Source organism: Lampetra fluviatilis, chromosome 78, assembly GCF_964198595.1.
Source record: "Lampetra fluviatilis chromosome 78, kcLamFluv1.1, whole genome shotgun sequence".
NCBI lineage: Eukaryota > Metazoa > Chordata > Hyperoartia > Petromyzontiformes > Petromyzontidae > Lampetra > Lampetra fluviatilis.
The window spans coordinates 1,988,696-1,995,179 of record NC_136352.1 but is presented as its reverse complement, the minus strand read 5'-3'; the positions used below and the strand labels follow the sequence as shown (position 1 = coordinate 1,995,179).

At 60.2% G+C, this 6,484-nt stretch overlaps 2 non-coding genes across 2 annotated transcripts; both read right to left on the bottom strand.

Moving 5' to 3' along the window:
• Positions 1-1,661: 1,661 nt before the first annotated feature.
• TRNAA-UGC (transfer RNA alanine (anticodon UGC)) lies at positions 1,662-1,733 on the bottom strand. Its single transcript has one exon. It is a non-coding gene; the product is annotated as a tRNA-Ala (tRNA).
• A 2,208-nt stretch (positions 1,734-3,941) lies between these two features.
• Positions 3,942-4,013, bottom strand: TRNAA-UGC (transfer RNA alanine (anticodon UGC)). The gene has a single exon. It is a non-coding gene; the product is annotated as a tRNA-Ala (tRNA).
• Positions 4,014-6,484: the final 2,471 nt, after the last annotated feature.

Here is a 6,484-nt window from a genome sequence, read left to right as displayed (position 1 = left end):
CCGGGCCGGGCCGGGCGGGGAGGGGCCGGGCCGGGCGGGGAGGGGCCGGGCGGGGAGGGGCCGGGCCGGGCCGGGCCGGGCGGGGAGGGGCCGGGCCGGACCGGGCCGGGCGGGGAGGGGCCGGGCCGGGCCGGGCGGGGAGGGGCCGGGCCGGGCCGGGCGGGGAGGGGCCGGGCCGGGCGGGGAGGGGCCGGGCCGGGCGGGGAGGGGCCGGGCCGGGCCGGGCCGGGCGGGGAGGGGCCGGGCCGGGCCGGGCCGGGCCGGGAGGGGCCGGGCCGGGCCGGGCGGGGCGGGGCCGGGCCGGGCCGGGCGGGGAGGGGCCGGGCCGGGCCGGGCGGGGAGGGGCCGGGCCGGGCCGGGCGGGGAGGGGCCGGGCCGGGCCGGGCGGGGAGGGGCCGGGCCGGGTTGGGCCGGGCGGGGAGGGGCCGGGCCGGGCCGGGCCGGGCCGGGCGGGGAGGGGCCGGGCCGGGCGGGGAGGGGCCGGGCCGGGCGGGGAGGGGCTGGGCCGGGCGGGGGATGGGCCTGGCCGGGCCGGGCCGGGCCGGGCGGGGAGGGGCTGGGCCGGGCCGGGCCGGGCGGGGAGGGTCCGGGCCGGGCCGGGCCGGGCGGGGAGGGGCCGGGCCGGGCCGGGCCGCGCGGGGAGGGGCCGGTCCGGGCCGGGCCGGGCGGGGAGGGGCCGCGCCGGGCGGGGAGGGGCCGGGCCGGGCCGGGCGGGGAGGGGCTGGGCCGGGCGGGGATGGGCCGGGCCGGGCGGGGAGGGGCCGGGCTGGGCGGGGAGGGGCCGGGCCGGGCGGGGAGGGGCCGGGCCGGGCGGGGAGGTGCCGGGCCGGGCGGGGAGGGGCCGGGCCGGGCGGGGAGGGGCCGGGCCGGGCGGGGAGGGGCCGGGCCGGGCGGGGAGGGGCCGGGCCGGGTGGGGAGGGGCCGGGCCGGGCGGGGAGGGGCCGGGCCGGGCGGGGAGGGGCCGGGCCGGGCGGGGATGGGCCGGGCCGGGCCGGGCGGGGAGGGGCCGGGCGGGGAGGGGCCGGGCCGGGCGGGGAGGGGCCGGGCCGGGCGGGGAGAGGCCGGGCCGGGCGGGGAGGGGCCGGGCCGGGCGGGGAGGGGCCGGGCCGGGCTGGGAGGGGCCGGGCCGGGCGGGGAGGGGCCGGGCCGGGCGGGGAGGGGCCGGGCCGGGCGGGGAGGGGCCGGGCCGGGCGTGGAGGGGCCGGGCCGGGTGGGGAGGGGCCGGTCACCCCGTGGTGCCCTGATAAAACTCAACGTTTAATCTACTCACGCCGGCTTGTGCCCGCCCTCACAGTCGGCCATATTTGCGGAATACACCGCGCCGCCGTTGACCCTGGCCATTGACCGAGCAACCCAACGTTCCTACCAGCTCCCTCCGCAGGAATGTGTTAAATTCGGAAATTAAAAAAAGTGTTTTGGATACTTTTAAGCACTTGTTTTCATCTCCAAATTTTGTAATAAACTATTTAATAACTGTGTTCATCGCTAGTTATATAAATAGCAAGTTCCTGTAATCAACAGAAATTCATCCGAAGGTATCGTTCATTTAGGGTAATATTAACGAAAGTTAATGTGCACCCCTATTACAGGGACATTGACACAGACAATTGATTTAGGAAATCAACCTTTGTTGGAAACAAATTAACTAAAAGGTTCCAACATGGAGATGCCAGGGATTGAACCCAGGGCCTCACACACGCAAAGCGTGCACTCTACCACTGAGCTACATCTCCACCACACTGGGTCAGTCTGAACCCAGTAACGTGACCTCGTTGTGTAAGGGGGCTATCGGGGTCATGGCCTGAGTTGAAGACTCTACTCGGAAATCTCGCAGATCTGTTCCTTTTCACGGTTGTGTGATAGCGGCACTTGGAAGCAAGCATTACCTGGGCTACTTCCGAGGACCATGAAAGTTCAAGTGCAAGTTAATTTATTAGGTATAGCCCTGTGAGCCATTCGACTCTTGAATCGGGTGCAACCGCAACAAACAAAAAACAAAAACATGAACAAGAATACATCTTATAGTGGCTATGTGCAAACAGAAAATCCAAGAAAAGACAGCAAAATATTGCAGAAAAAGCACTGTACACCAACACTGTGCAAAAATCCCAGTGGGATGCAAGCCAAACAACAACAACCACAAGACAACTTAGATTAAGGCCATCAGTCTAACTCTGTACTACAACAAACAAACATGACCAAACCAAAAAACTTTTCGAAAATCACCAAAATAAAGCCATAAAAGCAATGAAACAGTGGTCATAGGAACTGTGACAGAATTTTCACAATAAACGACAAACAACATGTACTACCAAACTCTGCAGCCATAGCTGGCTGCATGAGTCACTCCACAACAGTAGGAGCATCAGTCGGAGTATCAACATTTTTCAATGCACCTTTAAGATCAGCACACTAAATCAAAACACAGATCATACTTTGCAACGATCATCCGGAGCGAAACATTGTATTTTAGGCCACTAAATTGCAGTGGCAGCTAAGGGTGTACAACTCCTCTAGAGCAGTTTTGAGTGAAGATCTCATAGGTAGTGATTAAAGTTGCAGTTTATTGGCAACAGCATTCCAGACCCTGGGGGCATTAATAGCAAAGGCCCTTCCTCCAGTATTTGTATGGCAATAGGGAATGTGAAGCTGGTAAATGAGCGAAGACCTTAGGTCAAATTTGTTCTTTCAAACAGAAAGTGACATCTCATCCACATTAGGGGTCATCACAAAAAACACACGGCTAGATGAATATGGCCCAGTGGCCTAATGGATAAGTCACCAGCTTCTGGTAGTTGGGGGATTGTGGGTTTGAGTCCCACCTGGGTCTTTAGTGTTTTGTTAAAAATTCAACGATCATATTTCTTCTTCAAATCACAATTTGATTTCCCATTCAATTACCTAGGCATAATTTACCTCGACTCTTTTCAAGAAAATTTCCCAAGTATCCTGATATAATTCCACTCGTTGAGTTCTCCTTCAGCGATGAAGACTCCAGACTGATTTTCTTCTCACCCACTCCGTTCGACCACCACTCAGCAGGTCACAACACTTTTCTATCGGCTTCTTCCACGCACTGCTCGAATTTGGAAGTCCATGCGACGATTTCAAGTCTAAATTTCGATTTAAAGCTTTCGTGACTGCAGGGATTCATCTTCTTGGTTCTTTCAGTAAAGTCACGTAGTAGGGAAGTAATAAAATAATAATTTCCATAAATATGTTAACTGTTATCGACTACAACTTTGGTTGTAGTGCTGTTCATTGCTGACCGTGTTGGTCTTCTGGATCTGTGCTCAGCAATCATAACGAATGAAAACAAGCAGGGGTTTTTTGTCCAGGCCACGCATATTCCTTTGAGTAAAATTGGCAACTGACAAAACATCACCTCGTGGAGATGCCGGGGATTGAAACGGGGGCCTCACATGCGAAGCGTGCACTCTACCACTGAGCTACATCCCCATTCTGGTTCTACCTGGGTGCAGTTCCACCTCGGTACGGGGTGAAACTTCGTCATCAGCTTCTTCCTCTCCCTTGTCACCCCACTCACTCTGCTGTTGGCCCTGGGCCGTGTACACATCGTGTTTGCACAGAGTCCAAGCAAAATGTATTTCTTTGAAACAAAAAGAAATAACAAAAATACTTTCCCAATTTGTTTATTCTTGGAAAAATTTTATTCGGAAATAAAAAAGTGTATTGGATACTTCTGAGCACTTGTTTTCATTTCCAAATGTTTAAGTAAACAATTTGATCACTGTGTGCATCGGTAGTTATACAAACAGCAAGTTCCGGAAATCAAGACAAATTCATCCGAAGGTATCGTTCATATCGGGTAATATTTACGAGAGTTCACGTGCACCCCGATTACAGGGACATGGACACAGCCAATTAATTTTGGAAATCAACCTTTGTTGGAAACATAAATTAAATAAAAGCTTCCAACATGGAGATGCCGGGGATTGAACCCAGGCCCTCACACATGCAAAGCGTGCGCTCTCCCACTGAGCCACATCCCCACCATGCTGGCAACCAGGCAGGTAGCCAACCCCCTTAACTATCGGCCCCTCCCCTTACCCCCCCTCCCTTAGGCCCCTCCCCCCACCCCCATTCCCTTAGGCCCCTCCCCCCACCCCCATTCCCTTAGGCCCCTCCCCCCCTCCCTTAGGCCCCTCCCCTGACCACCCCCCCATATCCTTAGGGCTCTCCCCTGACCCCACCTTCCTAAGACCCCTCCTCTGACCCCCCCCCCTTAGAGGCCCCTCTCCTGACTAGGGGTCGGCACGGTTTGGCTCAAACCACCAAACCGCGGTTTGAACCGAACCAAATCGGTTTGGTTTGGCTCTGTTTGAACTGGTTCGGTTTGGTTTGGGGCTACGAAAACCGACTCGGTTTGGCTCGGACAGGGTGGAACCGGCTCAAACTAGTTTGGTTGGTTGTAAAGGCGACACGAAAGGACATGCTGTAGTTGCCTTTGCCTGCGAATTCACTTTGCAATTGCATCTCCATGGCTCGAGCGGCTCAAGACGGCGCCATCCCCGGCGGCTCCAGCATCACAAGGTATCTCATCCACGACGTGGAAGAGACCAAACACGCCGGTAGCGACGAGGAGCCGATGGCGAGCGAACGTGAGAGCCCGGACGCCACGCGCGGCGACACGCGGCAGAGCCTCATGCGCACCCTCGGCGCCGCAGCGCTGCAGACCGCGACGCAGCCCAAGCCCAAGAAGGCCCGTGTGTCCCGAGCGCTGTGTCACGACGAGTACTTTGAGACGAGCCAGGCCGCGGGCGACATGCAGAGCCGGACCTGCAAGATCTGCACCCTCCAGTACGCGGGCTCCACCTCCTCGGGCACCCGTATCAAGCATCTCAAGACCCATGGGATCGTCGACCCCGAGTCGCCCACGGTCGTCACGTCGCCGCCGACGGGGAAGGGTTTGCTCGTGCAGTCCAAGATGGCCACGCCCATGTCAGTGCACGCGAGCAAGGCCATGGACAGCTTTGTCGCCGAGTACATCGCGACGAGTGGTCTAGGCCATAAACACGTAACATCGGATCCCTTTACGACTCTTCTTCAACGAGCTGCCCCGGGTTACGAGCCCAAGTCTGAGCGCACGGTCAAGCGCCGCATGCTCGAGATGTATGTCGTCCTCAAGCTACTCGTGCTACAGTACTTTACTACTTTTGGCTCTTGCGTCTCCTTGACCTACGACGGTTGGACAAACGACGCCATGACCGGCTTCTTCTCGGTCACCCTCCACTGGATGGACCCGGCGTCGTTCTCCATGTGCAACTGCATAATTGACTTCTTTTGGGTGGCCCCGGGCGAAGGCGTGGGCAAGCGCATGGCGCAGCGCCTGCACGAGCTGCTCGACGACTTTGGCGTGTGGCCGCGCCTGCTCGCCGTCGTCACCGACAGCGGTTCTGACGCCGTCGCATCCGCCAAGTCCCTCACGCTCCTCGAGGGGAGCAACCTGCGCTCGACGTGCTGCTTGCGGTGCATCGCGCACTGCGTCAACCTCGGCGTCAAGGCCTCATTCGGCGCGTTCAAGACACTGCTGCGCAGCCTCCGCGCGACGCTCGGCGCTATCCGCAAGAGCAAGATGAAGAGGGCGGCCTACACGTCGCTCGCGCGGCACTACCTCAAGTGCCCGCTGCAGCCGCCTTGCCTCGACGTGGTCACACGTTGGGGTAGCACGTACGTGATGCTCACGGCGTCGCTAAGGCAGCGCCAAGTGATCGACGCCATCTGCCTTGAGCCCGGCTGGTCGCGGAGCCAGGCCGACTTGTCGGACGAGCAGTGGGAGCAGGCGGCGCTGCTCTGCCAGTTCTTGGAGAAGCCGGCGGCCATCTCCGATGCCATGGGCGCCGAGGAGTACTGCACCATCTCGAACGCCATCACGGCGCAGGAGGCTCTCTTGAGCCACTGCATGACCCACCGCCCGAGTCCTCATGTGGTCGTGAGCTCGGCCGCCGTGACCATCTCCGACTACATGGTCAAGTACAGCGACCTTCTCTCGTCCGAACCAAGCCGCGTCGCCCGCTTTCTCGACCTGCGCCACCCCAAGCCCGCGGCCTCGAGCACCGAGTACAGCAATATCAAGGACATGATGACGGACATTCTCAACCAGCGCTACCCAGCGTTGACGACGGACGCGGCGCCGAAGGCGGCGCCGCGTGGCGGCATTAACATCCTCTTTGACATGGTCTACGCGCCCAACGCTCACGACGGCGCCGCCTCCGAGGTCGACCGCTTCCTGCTTGAGCCGACTCAGGACCTGAGCATGGACGTCGTCGAGTGGTGGAAGCTGTACGGCGGCAAGTACCCGCGCCTACGACGCGTGGCCCTCGACTATTTGCCTATCCCGGCGTCGTCCGTGCCCTCCGAGAGAGCAAACTCGGCCGCCAAGCGCTCCTTTCTCGACCGACCAAACCTGCACAAGTGCACGTTCAAGGCCGAGATGTGTGTGCGCTCGTGGGCGCGGATGTTG